The sequence below is a fragment of the Apteryx mantelli genome, chromosome 26, assembly GCF_036417845.1.
Source record: "Apteryx mantelli isolate bAptMan1 chromosome 26, bAptMan1.hap1, whole genome shotgun sequence".
Lineage (NCBI taxonomy): Eukaryota > Metazoa > Chordata > Aves > Apterygiformes > Apterygidae > Apteryx > Apteryx mantelli.
The window spans coordinates 8330998-8351187 of NC_090003.1; positions in this window are offsets into that span (position 1 = coordinate 8330998).

Below are 20190 nucleotides of genomic sequence, written 5' to 3' on the forward strand. Positions count from 1 at the left end.
CCATCGGCAGATGGAGAATGCAGGTACACAGCTGGCTCCAGAGGCAGATCCTGTGCCTGGCCATGTCCTGTGCTTCATCAGCGCAGTCTGTCCTGTCTTCTCATAAAACTCTATTTTCAGCTGTTTTCCTGGGCGAGGAACTTTTTATTCTGTGTGTATGTTGTGTGGAGGTCGAAGTGCCTTAGTGCTGAAGCTGGGGGCAGACATCAAAACAGCAGCCAAGTCTGTTAGGGACCAGAGCATTTCCCAGGATGTACACAGCAAGTGCTATTTGTGAGTACAGGTTGCCAGAGATCAGGAGATAGGGTTTAAAAAGAGGTTGGTCCAATTAAGGCTTGAACATAGTAATGATGATGTTTGTTTACTAAGCATCAGCATGCCTGGGATTAAGTAAAATCCAGGAGGTACGTGCCCTGCCTCAAAGAATTTATGGCAGGGATAATGTTTGCTTGGTGTAAGATAGGGGTAATTGCAGTTCCTGTTTCTTGAGGTTGGCTGATCACTCAAAGGTCAAAACTGGCAAATGGCCAATTATGGAAGCAGAGCGAAAAGCTCTCATTTACTGCGATGCTTTATGGGAGGCCATGGGCAAAGGCTGCTGCATCCAGTCAGGCAGTATCCAAGTGCTCTGGGCCTTTTAAACCATTTGCTTCCTCTCCTACCAGGCTTTCCTCTTCTCTTAAAAAAACAAACAAACAAAAAAAACCCCAAAACAGAAAAAAAATCCATTCTAGTAACACTTTGGCTACCAGGGATACAGACATCTATTGCCCATTAAGTCTCCTCTTGTTAGATCCATTCATCACTCTGGTATCATCTTTCAAGCATGTGCCAGCATCATGGCCTGGGTGTACTAGAAGATGCCTCCAGCAAACTTGGACAGGTGCCCTGTGGGTATCCACAGCTGTCAGCAGCTCATGAAGATCATCCCACATAGTGGGGGCCTCTTGGAGTAAAAGTTTTGGAAAGGGACTTTCTCCTGGGATTGCACCACTTCAGTGTCTCTCCAGGACCTCACGAGTCAGAGGTGGCCAACAATCCTCCAATCAGCTGAGTGCCATACATGAGCCCAGAGAATGAGAAAGTCCCTGGGCTGTGTGCCAGAAAGACCAGAGGCAAATGGAAGCATAAGGAAGGGGGCTGAACTGTGAGGCTAAATATTGGCATGTGGAGCTGGATAACCAGACACACAGATCCACTGGTCTCGCTCTGGAGATCACCTTTAGAAATGCGCAGCTTCATTTTTCTTCCAAAGCAAAAGCAATTCCTCCTAAGTCCTTATTGACACATGCATGTCTAACTTATTCTTAAAGACCTCCAGGGAAGGAGAGTCCACAACTTTCCCAGAATTTCTTTTCCAAATCTTTGCTATACGTACAATTAAAAAGCTTTTCCCATTGATCCATTCCTTTGCCGCAGTTTAAAACCTATTCCTAAACACTATTTCCTGTTCTGTTCACCATAGACATGGAGACCAATCCAACCTCTTTCCTCTATTATCAGCATCCTAAAAATTCAAGGTCTATTTTCATGCTTATCCTCATCTTTTCTATATTGTGCATAATTTGTTCCATCCTCTCTCACCATTCCTGGCCCTCCAGGGATGCTTATGGTCCTCTCTGGAGTCCCACCAGCTAGCCCACATCTCTGAAGCATGGTTCTCTCGCCTGGGCTAAACAACTGTAAAGATTATTCCAGGTGCTCCGCAGGCTGTGGTTATTTCGCAACATGGTGACCTTGCTGCCTCATGTCCTGCTGGTGTCCCACCGTGAGGACATGGGGCTTGGTTATCTGCCTGCTGTGAAGGTAAGCAATCAGAAGATCTGAAGGCTCAGAAAAACAACCCACAAATTTCACCGAAGATAAAGCATGTTGCAAGTTAAAGGTGCTTTAGGCAGGTGCATTTGCAGCGTGCTTATGCTTTAGAAGCAGCTGTTTTGTTTGCATGTTTTAGAAAGAGCTGAGGAGATGAGGGAAGAATCAATTGCTCCAAGGAGGACAGCATTAACCCTGCTTTGCCCACCTGAAGCCTGAATTTTCCTTCTTTTGGCCTGTATTTCTAACATTAGTCACACGAGGGCAACCTTATCCTCTCATTTGTGGGAAATCGCCTCTAAACTCCCTGGGGAAGGTTAGGCAGACTATAAACAGCTATTTCCTAGCAGAGAGCACGAAGGGAAACATTCCTGCTCGACTGGAGACATATCAAAGGACAGACGTGAACTCGAGGTTGAAAAGCAAATACTAATAAAAGCTGCTTGTTACATTTTTCTGCACGTTAAAGGTGTACTGCTAGGAGCATGGCTTGGCCTATCTTTTGTAAAGTGAGCAAAGAGAAGACTGTGCCAGGTCTTATAATCAAGGGGAGCCTTGGTAATATAATAAACACGGGAGACGGTTGCAGAGAGTGGGAAGGCTGTTAATGTCAGGCCAAAAAGTTGGTTTAACTTGTTTTCTACTTCAATAACTCAGATGTTTGTTTTAACTTGAACCCCTGAGACTGGATATCTTTATATTTAACAGATGTTTCCAAGAGATTTTTTCTGAACATATCGAATATTGTACACTAACAGAGTTCCATTTTTATCTTGTTTATTTGACTGTCCTCTCTCATACATATTTCAACCTAAAAAACACATGTTTCAAGTTCAATAAAAGTATATCTGGTTCTGCTAGTACTATCAGAATGACAAATGCCCATAGGCTTCTGAAAGTGTTGCTTTCCCTTTTTATTTCCCAGTTGTTCCTCTCATTAACCACTGGCTTCAGAGCACTGTCTGTTAGCACTTGCCAATGCTCCACCAGCAAAGGGATTGCACTGACAAGCTTCAAGCAGAATGTTTTTTCCACAACAGCTAAGTGAGGTCTAAGCACAATTGTTGTTCTGAATTGAAATCAGCCCAGATACTGGTGTACGAAATCCCAGAATCACAAAATTGCATAGTCCGGAAAGGGTCACCAAAGGTCTCTGCTCCAGTCACCTGCTCAAAGCAGGCCCAGTTACAGCAAGTGGCTCAGAGTTTTGTCCAGCTGAGTTCTGAATATCACCAATCCTATCACCTCCCTGGGTCCCCCCCCCCCAGTTTGGTAAGATCTTCAAAATTGCTGCAAGCACAGTGTCCCATGATCCAGATTATTATACAGACATTTAACAATATTTGTTCCAGTATCAGCCCCTGAGGGACACCACTAATGACTGTCTGTCAGTTGGTCTTTGCACCACTTATCACCACCTTTAGAGTCTGATGGACCAGTGAATTTTCCACCTATCTCATAGTCCTTCCACCCAGTCCATATTTTACCAGCTTACCTATAAGGATACCATGGGAGACCACATCAAAGGTCTTGTTAAATTAAAGATATGCAACGTCCATGGAGCCAGGCATCTCATCATAGAATGCTATCAGATTAGTCAGGCATGATTTGCCCTTAATAAATCCCTGCTGGCTGTTCCCAGTCACCTTCTTTCTCTTCATATGTCTAGAAATAGCTTCCAGGAGGATTTGCTCCATTTCCAGGGACTGAGATGAGGATGACTGGCTTGTAGCGGCCCGGACCCTCCTCTTTGCCCCTCTGGAAGGTGGGAGAGATGTTTGTTTTTTTCCAGGCAAAAGGAATCTTCCCCAGTCACCATGACCTTCCAGCAATGACAGAGAACAGCCTTGCAGTGACTTCAGCCAGCTCTCTCAGCCCTTCCCATCCCGTAGACTTGTGCATGTCCAACTGCTGGAAGTGCTCTCTAACTGCATACTTTGCCACTATGAAATGAAAGGATTTCTTTTACAACCTTATTTTCTTTTCAGAAGCCAAAGAACAGTGAAGCAAAATGATCCCTTACCTAGGGGAAGGTGTAAATGGAGCCTAAATCTGCTGGGATCTGAGTACAAAGAGAACAGGTCCAGGACAGATCTGACCTGTATCAAGAAACCTTACAGTTCAGCCATTCTACCTTTCTCATTCTTCAGCAAATCCTTCACAAGGACCAGAGGTCTCTGCAAGAGCAAATAGTGTAGAAAAAGTAACACAGAGACCTAACAACTGCAAGCCTGTTGTCTCTGAGACAGTAAATGCAGCTTATAATAATGCATTGACAGCAAGCAAACACAGCAGGTAGCTTCTTTCATCCTATAAACCTCCCTGAAGGTCCAAATGAACAAGTCTTCCCAGGAAGAAATATTGAGCTGAGCGATTTATGCTCCTGGCCATGACCGGCCAGCAGCACTCTCCTCTTGGACAAGGATCTCTTCAGTCAAAACTAAACAGTGCAGCTGTGAATAAAGTAGGTCTGGTGGCACCGGGGAGTGCCAGTCAAGTCTCAGTCACAGCTACTGCTGGGAAAGCAGCTCAGACAGACAGAGGGGAGCCGGTTTTAAACAAGGTAACCTGGATACTGTTAGCAGCAGATCTAAAGCGGCATGAAGCTCAGCACAGGCCCCCAAGGCCATCAAAGCACAAGAGAAACATTCAGCTGAGCAGCTTGGGTGGAACTCCTGCAGTTGCACCAACTGACAGCAGCCCCTGAGCATCTGGTTCGATACACTCATATCTTTGTCTTAAGTGAGCTCCGTGCAATGGCATAATTTGAGAGGCTCTAATTAATATTACTACAAAAGATATTGCTACCCCACTCTGTTGCTAAAGTAGCAAAGAGACATGCTGAGCTGGGTTCAGGTCCTAGATGAAGAGGAGGCAGACTCAGGATATGCTTTTTGTAGGACACAACTTGTATGGCAGCCCACGCAGAAGAAAGCATCTGCTACAGCAAGAGACTGTAGTCTCAAGGCTATTAAAGAAATGTTCTGCCAGGTCTCTGTTCCCACAGAGAAAATCAATTCAGTGAGAAACCAGCCATCCTGCCCCTGGTCCCGAGTCCCTTCAAAATGTTGGAACACATGTTGAACTTCAATACTGTGATGCTCTGTTTGCAGGTAGGCAGAGACCCTCCATCTCATTCCTTACAATGTTAAGGAAGCATAATGGGATAAGAAAGAGAAAAGTGATCCGAGACGGGAGAAATATTTAGCCGGGTGGTGGTTAGAGTAAAAAGGATTTCACCTGTACTTCTCAGGCTCCTGAGCACAAGATAACTGTTCCCATCACGTCACTTGCCTTCCTTTACCCTTTCCTCAGCTGCTCTCCTCTATATTGCTATTCTGCTCTGAACTGCTGACCCAGGGAACTGCTTCCCAGCATCTTTTATGTCTTCAGGAGTGGCAGACATGAATACGACTCTGTATTTGGAGATAAGCATGAGCTGTGTGGGCAGATACAGATTTTAAATACTGCCAGAGGAAGAGAAAACAGGAAAAGATGTGATCCCCAAAAAGCAGGAGATGAAAACATTGATACCAGTCAAGTCTCTGGATCTGAAGTCACAGTTTTGTGTGGCATTTTGAGCAGGCACAGACTCCCCCTGCCACAGGCCAGGCCAGCTGGAAACCATGAGTAGAGCAGATCAAACTAATCTATCCTGCCTCCCAGAAAAGTGAATTAGCTCAGGCTCTGTTTTGCACAGCATATTCATGAGATTAAAAATCTGCTCGGTGCACAGGCACAGGGAGCTCCCATCTGTTGCAGAGGCAGGCACGGCAAGTGGGCGTCTGGGGGCAAACCGGCATGCAGAGACATCAGGAGGGAGAAGTTCCTGCTGTCTTGCGTGCCATGGGGATGCCCTGTGGAGGAAGGCTTTGTGCTCTCATGGTGCTTTTTTTGTTCGCTTTTCACTGTTGTTTTCTTACTTCCTTCAATATGAATTCAAAAAGACTCAATGCAAAATCCTTTGGGAAGGGTCAGTTCCTCACCTCTTAGCTTTTGAACTGACTTCCAGCCACCTAGGGCTGGGCCATATCCATCCACTGATGGAAAACCCAGAAGTGCCCACAGACTCTTCAGTGCCTCAGCAAGAAATGCTGACAGTTGCCTGCCAGGACACTGGAAGGCTGGTGAACTGGGCCGAGATCTACATCATGCCATTTTTCCACAGCCATTTATGAACCTTTTGGAGAAGGGAGTTCATGTCTCACTGCCTTTAATGTCAGTCCTGATATTAAAAGAACAGAGGTCTGAATTTCCTATTTCTTTGTGTGTAATTGCTACCAGCGATACTTGCTACTCCACTGTAGCAAGCCACTGCAGGACAGGAGCTTTCATCTGCCAGATCTGCCTGGATCTTCTGAGTGTGCTTAAAAATAAATAAATAAAACACCTGAAGGGCACAAGAAAGGAGCAACACCTGCACCAAAGCAGTGTCCCTGCCCTCCAGTAGATTACAGATACTTGTGGAATAATGCATAATAGAAAACGGACTGGGAATTATAACTACCTCTTTAAATAGGTTGGGATCTTCTCCCTGGAGAAGGAGACTGCTACTGAAAGCCTGCAGAGCTGAAATAGATATAAATGAAATTATTGCAAGCAGTTATTTGGAACCTGCTGGGTCCCTGTGTTTTTCTTTCATTCTTAATGTTATATAGAAATCAAAAATATAGTGGGAAATATTGCTTATAGATAGATTTCTCCAAACAAAGAAAACACAAACTTCTCTCTAAACGCCATAATATAATGCATGATACATGAGGTAAGTTTTCCAGACTTCAGCTAATTTTTAGAACTTTCCCCAGTACCTCATCAAAAAAAAAAAAAGATAGGTGAACAATTGCAAAAAGCACTATGTCTAGTAAATGGGATAAAACAGACTCAGAGAACTATAGAGAGAGGACTCTGTGTGCTCTAGAAACCAGACCTGTCAGCTGATACAGGGATTATTGATGAAGAAACCAATGAAGTAAGCAGATATTTCCAACTTTGGTTTCAGAACTGGTCTGTTGCAACAGGCGACACTGTGGTCTAGACAGAAGATAAGCTTTAGAGTAAGTGTTAAGTCTTAGGTAGCAGCCACAGTTGATAACTTTTAAAAGAAAAACAACAACTGAAGTATGTCAGCAGGGTGGTACAGCCCTGGGATAGATGGCCAGGGCAGTTAAGCTGTGGACCTCCTTGTCACATGAAATAGCAGATAGCAAATATTTACACGAGGTTAAAAAGAAAATGGTAAAACACATGGAAGATGAGCCCCCCCAGGGGCTGGTGTTTCTGGGAGGCAGGGCACCATCACCACCAGTGGAGAGGCTGCCACGTGGTGAAGTGCACACGTGCTTCCACGGTAGTCACAAAAAAAAACATATTTCTATCAGCTGAGACATCCACTGCAATCATTACCTTGTGATTGCGCGTGGACTGATAACACAGAATGAAAGCTGGGGAAGCAGCAAAACAGATCGTAAACCAAATTGACTCTCCAGAGTTCACTGTCCAAGGACAGGAGTTTTTAGCCATAAACGCAGTCATTCCTGTTCAGATGAAGTAACAAGGACATACTCTGAGATATAAATATGGTTATACTGAAAGCAAGAAAAAAGCTTTAGCTCCATAATTGATACAGGCAGCAAAAAGCCCAGAAACTAAGCTGGTAACTAAAACTCACCACCTCATGACCTTGAATATGAGACTTCCTCCCAAATGAAATTGTAGAGAACAAACCATAACCCTGAGAGCCAAGGATGAACCATCTTCTAAGAAACAAATCTTTTAAAATGCACTTTGAAATTATTTTCTCACAACTGTAAGAGAAAGGCTTGAAAACAAATCACCTATAAATAGCTTAGAGCTTTCCTTACATAATTGAGGAGTCTGGTTTCTGCAGGACACAATTAAATTAATGTGATTTTTATTTCAGTACCATTCTGACAGCCTGGAGATGTATGTTTCTCATGGTCCTGTGATCCCATATTGTCCCATGACTCTCATACTGTGACCCTAATTCCTACCTAGAGTCGGTGGCATTTCAGTGGGACCTAAAGAGGCTGGAAACAGAAATGTCCTGCAAATAATTAAATAAAATGGAACCCAGTTACTATTAAGATTATAACCACACTCCTCAGCAACAGTCCTGAATTCAGACTCCTCAGTTTTCTGGAAGTTAAAGATCTAAAGGCAACAGCTGCTGCTTACATCTTGTAAAACTGAACTGCAGTAAAGAAAATAACATCCAGAGATGAATAGGTTTCTTTCTGCTTGGTCTCTGCGAGCAATAAACAAAAAGGTTGATTAATGCTAATTGTGATGGTTGTGCTTGTGATGTTGAGAACTTTTATAGGAAGAGATACATATACTATCTTATCTAAGCATGCTGTATACATATTTGACATCCCCTGGCTTCAGATGGCCAGAGGACCACCCCAAAAACCAAACAGCCCCATATATTGAATGTTGCAGCAGTAGATCCTCGGAAGATCTGATTCACCACCACATGTGACAACTGTCCAAGTTCAACTGCCAAGATTGTCTTTCTCCGACCAACCTCTCAGGAAGAGCTGTTCTTTCCAATCATCTGCTGTTGTGACCACACTAATTATCATGGCTGCAAGCACACAATAAGAGATCATCCTTCCCCAAAGTGAAATTGGGCATCTTACCAAAATATTGACAGCCAAAAAACTCATTTTGCTGCAATCATGCTTACGACTGACCTGGTAATAAAAGCATATGCAACTCTGTAGGTGCACTGCTGCAAATCAGCATTGAGCAAGGAAATTGTAACCAACAGAATGACTAAGCTGACATGAATGTGGTCCTGGTGACATCCCTTCAGAATAATTGCCACAAGGTGAGGAGAAAGCAGAAGAATCACCCTCTAAGTTACATGAACAGAAGACCAATACCATTCAGCAAACCCAGCTGGGAAAGTAATATTTAAATGAACTGAATGAGCCATGCAAGGAGAAAAGTGAAGCATAGGATGAAGAATCTGATCCAGACTGGTTGGGTGCAGACATGGGATCAGACCACAGATCAGTATACAACGAGAGGATGCGCTTGGTAGCACACCTTGGCCTTGATCCTGCTTGTCCAGATGAGGATCCCGGCCAGCTGTACCAAGATTCCTTCCCAGCTCAGGTATTTGGGTTTCCTCCCTGAGGAAAGCAAAGCATAAGGGATGATAATCTGCTCTCTGGGTCTCAGCTCCACGTGGGATTGGGATGAGATGAGGGAGTACAAGATCAGAACTCAGAAGCACTTATGATTTGATACAGACCATGTAAGTTGCAGCCACTGAAATGGCACATTTCCAGCTTGTTCAGTCTAAATTGATGTTTAGCTTAGATTAAGAAAGAAGCCATAACATATAACAAAAACAAATTCACCAGGATGACAAATGAAGAGAAAACACGGTGAAAGAGTTGACATGTGAAAGCATCAATAGCAAAATATCTGCTGTCCCTGAAGAGACAGAAGGAATCCCCATTTCTTGGGTTCTGTCTGAAACACTTTTGTTTATGAAGAACATAAATTAAATCCTAAATGTGACTAACATTCTTTAGAGAAGCAGAGGAAGATGTTAACTGTGAGAAGAAATGCTCCTTTCCTTCAGGCTGGGTTTTTCAGGTCCATTTGTATAACCATCATGCACCAGCTTGCACCCCTAAACTCCCTAGATGTACTTTTGTATCTAGATAATATTTCAGTAGGACAAGCTAGCCCACAGCATTACAGTACCTTGTCAGGGCTAAGTATTGTAGGGAAAGCTTCTGTTGCAGTTCCAGAGCTGGCTGAGTCAGTACAATCCATATTTTGTGTGTGCTGGGGAAGATGAATGATCTGATGCAATAAAATTGTTTTAGCACCACCAGAATTTTCCCTTGTGAGAGCACGGGGAGGTGTAAGAAACATGCATTAAACTGGACAGCTCCACCAGGTATTTGTTTAACACATCATCATTATCTCATTTGTTTTGAAAGAAATCTGTACTGATGTCAAAGAGCCCTTTGGGACTAAGAGCTGGGTAGCAATCTATCTGCAGGACACTCACAGTGTGTCAGGCTGTCTTTGTCTGCAAACCAATGACATCTTATAGTAGCCCTGCCATTTGGATAATGTCATGGTCCATATGGACTGCACCAGCTTTGCCAGGACTCACTTATTTTCTTTTCAAGCTGAGCAAGCTAGAGTCACCTTGCTATCTCAGCTTCCAGCCAGAAGTCCTAAAAGAGCTGGCTGAGATCTTTGAGCTTGCAATGTCTGTGCTGAATATGCCAGTGAGGCAGTGTATGGTTACTAGAGCTGAGATCCACCAAAACTACCATGTTCTCTTTATCATCATATCCAAGCCCTTAAAAGGCACTTGACAGTGATGGGAGTGTGGTGGGTGCAGAAGAATATGATCAGTTCTCCTCTTTTGGCCCTACTTGAGAAGGGATTCCCATTCCACATGGCCAGTCCAAATCTGTTCTCGCCCTCAGAAAACTTGACAAATGCTTTGTCATAAAGCGTGTTGCGCTGAATATGCCTAAATGGGAACTCTCTGTGCATGAAACTACCATAGTGGCTCAAAGTAATCCTTAATTTTCAGTGAGCTGCCACTCTACTTTGACAGGTTACATATAGGATGCAACTTATATGGAGCACATGTGATGCACACAGGTGTGTTCATTGAATGAGTGTAATATCTTGCTAAATGTAAGTGAAATGTGATTTTAGCCCAAGGTCATTATTGCTTTTCCTTATTTCTTGCTTATTACAAAGAACTCATCGACTATATCTCCGTGGTCCTAAAAACTGCCTTGGGATTGTTGAATCTGAGCTTTGACCTATTCCACATCTTAAATTTCTAATATCTTCTCCTACTGCATTGTAAGAGGAGGCTTTTCCTTAGTGATCACAATATAGCAATTTGCAACTGGTTTTAATATTCTGACTAAATATCCTTTTTGCAGGCTTGTGAGTCTAACGAGCATCTCTGTGGATTTTTGTTGAAGTGTACATTGAAAGATTTCTAGAGGCTTTCATGAAGTGTAAATGTAACCTGAGGCTTGGTTGTGTTAGACTAAGACCCAGAAAGAACACACAGTTGTGGCAGTATAGGTATAGTAACCTACTTTGTCATACACTGTTGCATTGCCAAGTGTTTGGGGGACAGTCTTTCCTCACACACACAAAAATGTGAGCAAGAATTTTATGTAATTAGGCAAAAATTGTAAAAATACAAAGGCGAAAATAATACCTCATTAGACTGGAAATAATCCCTCATATGAAAAATGAATGTCATAATCTGTGTAAATTGGAGATTTGACCTTTGCTGTATTTGCTGCTTTGCTGTATTTTCAGAGTCTGGGGAGAAGATGGAACATTGGATGGTTCCGAAAATGAGTGGTGAGGAAAATTTAGATGGGTTTAAAAGGCAATTAGTCAAAGCCATGGAATAAAAATCCCCCTGGAGCTTTTAAGCATAAAAATATCAGATCTGGCTCAAAAAAATCCCTAAACAGGCCCTGCTGCTGCTTTTGTGTCCCCTTGCCAATGGCTGGAAGGGGAGGCCATCACCACTACCCATCCTCCATGCCACCATATAGTAAACCCACATGGGGTGGGGTCAACCCCTGCTGAGCAGGGCAGCACAATTCCCAAGTGACCTCAGATACTGAGCCACGTCTCATACTGCAGAGAAGACGGAGAATCCCTAACAGTTCCTGAGAAACCGGCAACAAGGAATTCCTTCCTGAGACTTCTGGAGTAATCAGTGCAATCATGAATGATGGACCAAGACATGTGGATGTGGCATCTTGGGGACATTGGCACTCCTGGCAGCCCTGCTGCACCCATCCTGGGATCCAGAAGACCTTCTGGAGCTTAGAGCAGCTCTGGGCTTTCTAGGGGAAGCTTTATTGCCTGTAAGTCAATGAACTAACTTTCTGCGCATGACATGTTTAATCGAACAAAGATTAATGGGAAGAAGGTGAAAAGAGGTATTTTAATGGTCCTTTCCCATGTCTAATGGACAGGAGGTTAAATGTTGAGTTTCATCTCTTTAAACATTTTTTGTAAGTATTAGCCAGAGTGGTTGCAAGTAGCCATGTTAACCATGAAACTGTCCAGGCCCTGCTTGGAAGTTCAGAATTTAGCGGGCTTGTAAAATCAATGATCTCAACATGGTAATCATGCACATCACCGAAACTGCTTCTGTGTAATGATACTTCACGACTAGGCATGTTTATACTTGTGTGATGCAAGTTATGCACGGGTCACAGTAACACAAGAATGATACACAGGTACAGATGGACAGTATGTCAATTGATAATATTAATAAAGCAAATACATTATACAACTGTTAAAAATTAACAGTGATGTCCTGTGCGTAGGAACAGGCATTTCACCTCTATCCGTGCCCCTACTATCTCAGGAATAGCTACACCTCTGTTTGCTTATGCATCTGTCTAGAGTTTGTGGACTGGGTGGTATGGGTTTTCTAACCACTGAACTCACAGACTGGAAGATCTCTAATCATTGCTCTTCAGCTTAAATAAACTCACCTTCTACCAGCCTTTCCGTTTCCCATGTGCATTCACTCTTGTATACACTTTATAAACACTTCTAAAAAGCAGCTCAAGACAATCTGAGTGCAGCAATGAGGTGTTCACTGGTATTTCCCCCAAACCATCTGGATCTCACTGAGGGAAGTGGAGGTGATGATGAATGCCCAGCGGTGGTGCTGGTTCCCAGGTGGGAAATCTGAAATCTGTTTGCTCCTCAGGGTGCAAGAACTGCCCTGCCATGATCACCAAACTGCACACCTGCCCCAGTCCCAGCATCTCCCTGACCTCTCCATGGATTGGTGCTGGCTACAGCCTGTGATCTATACTAGGGGCTCATGCCCAGCCTGTCTGTGTCATGGCTAGTGCATACGGTGATAATAAAGGATAATAAATCTTCTTTTTAATAGACCGCAGTGCTGTTTTCATCTATTCAGCAAACCTGAAGGAACTTCAGGGCATGAAGTTCTGGGTGCATCAGAGCGCAGGAAAACGCACTTGTTTGCCTGTGACATGCTGAGACATCCTAGAAATCAAGCTTTTCCTTTTGCTCCTGCTTTTGTTTATCATGAAAACATCTCTTTAGGCCAATCCCAGTCCAACCCAGTTACTCACGGAATGAAGTCCTGTTCAAGAGGGAAGGGAAGGATGCGGAAAGAATTAGGATCTGTCTCGTGCATGTGCTCTCCCTTCTGCAGTCGATCAGTGGCATTTTCGTCGTGGATCAGTAGTTCCACTGGTTATCCTTGCATAGAGCTCTGTTTGAATAAAACAGTTTGTTAGCAATTCAGTGATTTTCCTAACAAGATCCTAGCAGTTATTATGCATGGTGCTGGGAATGCTGGCACCACAGAGTTGGGGTTAAAAGAGGAAAATACGCCACTTTTAATAGTGTCAATATGATTTACTTACTCAAAAGTCTTCTTGAATTGATGCCTTTTTTGGACTGAGCGTCATGCACAAATGAGTATTACTTTTGGTTGAAGAGTCTGTCTATAACCATAGCTCAACCATTAATAGCATAACTTTTTTTATTATTATTATTTGTGAGCCCAGGAAGTACAAATAAATCAAATCATTTAAGTCTTAGAACCCTTTGAATAAAGGCCGAGCAGCACTTTTTTTTTTTTAAATAAGGCACAGAAATAAGGCAGAAATGAACATCCACATCCCCATCTTTGGGAAACGGCTTTGGGTTTGCTACTGCATCCTTTTGTAAAAATGCATCTTGAAGGTGTTGGCAACTTTCTCCCAGGAGATGGCAGAAGAGTCCTAACGATGGCAAATAACAGTCGTTGCAAGGCAACTGTGTGATGTTTAAGCAGTGGGGGGAAAAAAAAAATCTGAGGAGGTACAATACAAACGATTACACCCTTACAGATTTACAATAAGGTTCTTCATGCCAGCTCTAAATCGATGCCCTGATGGCATACATATAGGGATGTGTTATGGTTTGATTTCACATCATGCATCCCTCCAGCCAGAGTAAAGTGAAAAGGCAGATATAAGGCTTCAGCTGAGAGCAAAGGAGGTTTTAAAGGGCTGCGATGTCCATCAGAAATATCTTGGGTCAGGAGAAATGGGATGACAGTGTTTTTTAGCTTAAAATTCAGATTGCAGGGCAGAATTCCTCAAAAGGAGGTGGCAGTAGTCACCTTTTGCACACCTGTAGGTGGGAGACAGCATAAGACCAGCCTAGCAGCCTCAGGAACTAGGACTCAGAGAGCTACAAGGCTGCAGGGGCCAGACAAAGCTTGTTGATCTGACTGTGTGCCAAGCCGGGCTCCTTCGGGATTGCACACAGCAGGAGAAAGGGCTCAAAGCAGCAGCACAGGCACAAAGCACTCTGGAACGGCCAAGGGTGGGTTGGCGTGGCTCCGATTCATGACTTACCTGCTAAAATGCTCCAGCATGGAGTGACTTGAAGGCATCTCAGAGGCATGAGGCAGCCTCACCAACCAGCTCAAGGAACAGGGGTGGTGCCTTATATAAGATGCACCTGGCCCATCAGATAGGGGGAAGGGGAAGCACATGTGACAAGGCCAATAAACCAAAGCAAATTTTTGGATGGGTAACATAGAGGGCCTGGATCTCACCCAGGGTGAGCCTACCAGACTGAAGAGTCTCTCTTTAGCTCCATGAATATTGAGCTACTTTATAGGAAACTGAACATCTTTAATAGCCAAGAGAGGAAAAACCTTGTTGTACGATACCCTGGATCTACTGTTCAACATTTTCCATCCAGGAGAGCAAAGACTGTGATTCAGAATGATTTCACTGTATTCTGCTTTAGAAAGTTAAAGCTTCAAAAGTAAATTAAGATTATCACATATCTTCAAATTGCTACACAACAACCCCCCTCCACTTGAAAATCCAATAAAAATAAGAAAATTCTGTATTAAGAATATGCGTTAGAAAAATACAAAGTTCATAAGGCAACAACCACCTTAACTCTGTCCTCTAATAAAGTCATGATAGAGGAGGAATAAAATCAACCTGTGGTATGTTTAAAGAAGTATTTTATCTGAAACTGCAAAATTTGCAGTCATAAGAGTAGTTATTCTGTGGCATCTGTATACAGAAGAGTTAAGGTTTAACTAGATTACTCAGTCATGCTGCATTTTTCTTTTCTAAAAAGTGCTATTTCTGTTTTGTTTTGTCTGCGTGTGAGGTCTTTGCATTTACTGATACACGCCTTAGTTTGTAATCTAAATTTGATTAATTCAAGACTTTTCCAGAACATCAGAGGCAAAAGGCGCATACTGAATGATATAAAAATCTCCTTTTCCTCCAAGGCATATAAATAGCTGCCCTTTAATTTTAACAAAGACCTGCTATCTCATTTTTCATAGATAAGTATAACACTACGGCAAACAAAGAGCATGCGTGAAAAAAATCTCACTTACTGGATCAAGAAACTGAACCATTTAACTGTTACCAAGATTACTGTGAAAGCTGAATTAATGCTTAGAGAGCACATTAATCTGTCTATGACCCTGAAATACTGTAGTGAAGGATTTTTGTTGTTACACGTTAGCTTTGCTCAGGAATTTCTTGAACCATTTAGGAATTCACCATTACTTGCTACTGATGGTGAGTAACTCATTAAGTTACCTTCACAAACCCTCCTGCATACCAACCTAACACACAAAACTGAAAGACAGGAAAAAAAAAAAGATTTTTCTTATTTTCAGTCTGCAATTTGCACGATTCAGGTGCAACTGAATGTGGCTTTTGGTTGCAAAATCTTCTCTTAGAACCTGATTGGCACCAACAAGCACCAAGCTGAAAATTTGGGGACCACTGAGAAATGCCGTATTGACCCTTGCTAAGAAGGACCTTAAGTTTAAGGGGATTTGAAGCAAGCTGGTGTTCACCTGGGTGAGCCTCCTCCTGAGAAGCGACAAACCAAAGGGCTCGATGAAGAACATTTCTTGAATGAGGGGAAAAGGACAACAGAAAGATAAATTTCTAGATTTTACTCAAACTGGAGATTTTTGCCATGTTTTAGCTTAAAATTGCCTTCCCATCTTCTTTGGGAGCTCCCTGGAGTAAAAAGTCAAAGCTGTGGGCAACTGGGGATGCATCGCAGGATGTGCTGAGACTCCAGGTAATTCATGCTGGAGCAGAAGAGAGGTCTTCCTTGGCGAGAAGATAAAAGTTTGCATGTTAACACCTGGAAGTGTCAGAACTACGATGATGATGTTGTAAAAAGAGGCTGTGTAGAACAAAGGTCAGAAAAAAGGTTGGACGGTACCAAACAATTAGCAGCCTGGAATGGCGTTTGCCTTCCCTCTCTCTTCTGGCAGTGCAGAAATTGGTCTCTGCTGGAAATGAGGTTAATGGCCTTCTCCCCACAGCAGGGATCTTGGATGCAACCTGCCTTTCACCAGTTCAGAGATCATAGTAATATAGGAAACCGCATTTGTAAAACAAGCTCATGTATCTCACTCTATTAGAAGTGGATTAATTTAGCCATGGTACAGATTTCTTAATTATAATGTCACTAGTTTTTAAAAGAATGACTGATGCATCCAAAATATTCCCAAAGATCTTTGTCCTAGGTCACTTGAAATGAATAGTTCTGAAAAATCCATAGAATGAAAATTGTTTCCTTTGTGCGTATGCGTTAGCACGCACACTGGTTTAGCTGTGGTGGCCCCATTGTGGATAGAAGCTCTTTAAATTACCAAAAGCCTGGAAACGATCTGCAGTTGCCAGACTGTCACCAGTACCATGAAAGTTACTTTCAGAAATTTCATACTTGGTTTGGCTCAGCACTTTTGGACTCCAAAGTATGAACACACCTTCAAGAAAAATGGCATATTCCACTGAATGGTTATTAATTATTCATCTAGACACCTCTCAGCTAAAAGTAAGACCAACATGAGATGAAAGGACTGCCTAGCAAGATTGCTGTCCTGTCCTTTTTGTAAGATACAAACACAGACAGTGGGTTGTGGATAGATCCACAAGCAGACCTTGGTGTGAAACATTAAAAACTCTTATGTCGCCCAGGACACCATACTTTAAAACGAGGACCTAGTCCTGCATGCGATGCATGTGTGACTGTGGCCACTAAAAATGGGACGAGCGAAAATCATCTCGGCTCACCAGTAAAAAGCAATGAGGAGAATGATGCAACTCAATGCTCTTCCCTTCTGTGGTTTTGCACTGGTTGCTCCAGGCTTTCTTTGCTTGGGGTTCACGGGTAATCAAGTGATGAGTAAACATGACCCTTCTGGCATATTTTTCCCATGGCCCGTCCAAGATGTGAAGCTGTGGAAAAGGGCTAATGTGTTTAGCACAGAAGGCAGCTGTGTCGGACTGAACCGGGCAAAGGAAGGTGTCACTGAATGTAGGAGATGATCGGCTACTTCCTTTGTAGCCCATGTAACTCTGTCAAGGTGCCTGGACCTTAGCAGACCTTTATAAACAAGAAGGCAACAGCTGTCCCTTCATGAGATGACCTGAACAGAATACAATGTGGATGTGCTTCTCCTCTATTAATTCCACTTCTTGTGTAACTTCCTACAATGACTTCTTCTTAAAGGGAAAAATGTATCTATTTTTATTTTCAGTGGGAACATTTAAAATGAAATGATTTGAAAAACAGTCAGTCTTGTTGTTGCTCTGTCTCTGGAAAATTGATTATTTTTACTCTACTGTATATTTATTAGTTCACTTTAAAACCTTGCAAAATACAAACAAAGCCTTTTTTCCCCCTCTAAGGGATTATGCTTTTGCTTTTCAGTAGACCTGTGCAAAGAGCAGCCTATCACCTCTTGGAAGTAAAACAAATGAACAGAAACTGTTTTGCAGTTAATAGCCATTTCTCACCAAGGAAACTGGCTTGAAGAAAACATTTAAAAGCATGTCCCATGAAAGCAAGGAAATAATGATCCACCAAATTCTAATGCTGGTCAAGTTTCCCTCTGATCTAGCAAATGGAATACGCTTTCCTCATGGTTCCCCTTCATCTTCTTCATCATTACTCATGCTTTATCAGTAAAGGTCCTTGCCTCCAAAACTAGGTGAAGTCACGTTTCAAACCCAAATTTGCAGTATCTGGACTCCCTGGTGCAAAGGTGCCACATCTGAGCGGCTGACACAGCTCATCTCTCCCCTGACTTGTTTACAGCCAGGGCCCTAAATCAGGCAGCAGAGACATAAACTTTTTGCCCCACACCAGACCTCTGTGAGCCTCCAGCCAAGTCTTGCCACAGCCAAGTGCTGCAGCATGACGTCCCCCTTTTGGGGTCATGAGATCCCCCTTTTGGGGTTCGTGTCAGCAAGAATAATGAAAATCTGATCACGTGGCACAGATGGGACACATCTGGCTTCTGTGCTTGGTGGTAGGCAGCGGGCTAAGTTCTGGATGAGTCCTACCAGCATTATTCTCTTATTCCTCACACTTTTACAATAGAACTTGTAAATGGAGTTTCGGATTCAACAGGCTCATCGTCTTCCACAGCACAAACCCTGATATTTCATACTGCAGCCTTGTGTGTGAACATCTGCAGAGCTCTTCACGTGATGGGAACAGCAAGTCTGCAAAGGAAAGATGCAGAAGAACAGACAGCACTGTCTGCCTCTTCCTGTTTTTGCACAGATGGCATCTTCACAAAAAAAAGAGATGATTTTTTTAATTTTTTTTTTTTTTACAGCTAGGTGATGAACATTACTGATTCTCTTACTCTTAATGGAGTCTTATTGTAAAATAGCTAGTCAATGCTCACTGCTGACCATAACTGATTATATGGCTGAAGAGCTGTCAGGCCTTCTTCTTGGGAAGTTTGCACAGAGTGGAATCTGACAAACCTATCACCTATGTCGAATCCCACCTGCTCTAGATCAACAAAGTCCTTTGTTTTTTCCTACTAACCTTATAAACTGAAATTTCATCTGTGCTTCTATCCGGTGTGAAAATGTACCAGAGAGGATGAGAGCTGACGTCGTATTTTCCCCAAAGACCCCCGAGATGACCTCCTGAAGGAAGAAGACCTAATGTAAAAAAAAAAAAAAAAGCAGCCAAGAAATATTAGATATTTAACTGTTTTCCTTCTTTTTCTTTCAGTTAAGATGGAAAATCAAAGGGAAATTAGGAAGAGCATCCCAGGGAGCCTTTTCTTAGACCTGTGGTGAGGCTTGCAGAAAATTGTTCTAGATGAGAGCATTATAATTTAAATCTCTGTGGTGGCATTGTTTAAACTGCAAGGCTATTAAACCAGCCACGAAGCAGAAGTGTGGGGGTGAGGGGGGGAGCGCGCATTTTTTTTTGTGAAGAGGGATGATATGAGATGGAGATGGAGCTGGGAAAGGAAAGGCAGCCATCATGGACCGTAGAAGACATGCTTTGAGCACCTGCTTCCACAGTGCTCCTCGCAGGGACTTGAACCCTTCTGGATGAGGGCTCTTAAATACTTAAAATCTGCTTTCTGGGAAGTTAGTGAAGAATAAGTAGGCTCTTACTCTCCTCTTAGGCATTCTTGCTGGGGGTTGTTTTATTTGTTTAGCAGACTGCAATGCTTGCCAGGTGATACCCTGGGTATAGACAGAAATTCCCAACAAAAGACTGCATTAAACCTATACTAAAGCAGAGTTCAGACTGAAAAAATCACATTGGTTGGGGAGGGTTAAAAACCACCGCAGGGATGTTGTTGTTGCCTCTGTGATAAATTCAAGAAATTCCAAGTGAAAAATACACATCAAAATAATCCACCTATAGTTAGGGAAGAAAAGATGTTAAAGCACTTCAAATTGCCCTAAATCTTGCCAACAGTGATGAGACATATTTTGTGGCTCTGCTGCCAACTCATGCTATCTTTAAAAAGAAACCCAAATGTTCTGCAATATTTTGTGCCTAAGAAAATGATTCAGCTCTGAAAAAGCCTTATCTGGATGTTTAGATTATGTACTTCCCACTTATACATATTTGAATGTCTTTCATGTGTAACCTTAACTGAATAATTTGGGTTTCTTGTGCTTGTTTTGGGACAATTATCTCATCATGGAATAATTACAACATCCTTGTAAGACCGGTTGGAGAAAGACACACTCAGAGAAGGGTTATGAATGGTTCACTGTCAAAATGGAGTGTTGCATCAAATGGGATTCTGCAGGAGCCTGTGTGGGCCAACACTATTCAATATTTCCATTTAACACCTTGTATTGAACAGATTTTGCTTACTAAATTTGCAGATGAAACCAAACTGTGAAGGATGAGTTGTGCAAGGAGACACTTACTCCTTAGAGTGTTCTTTGCTGGCAGACCGGAGATGCAGTCCATTATTTTTAATGAATATTGTCAAATACAGGCAAGTAC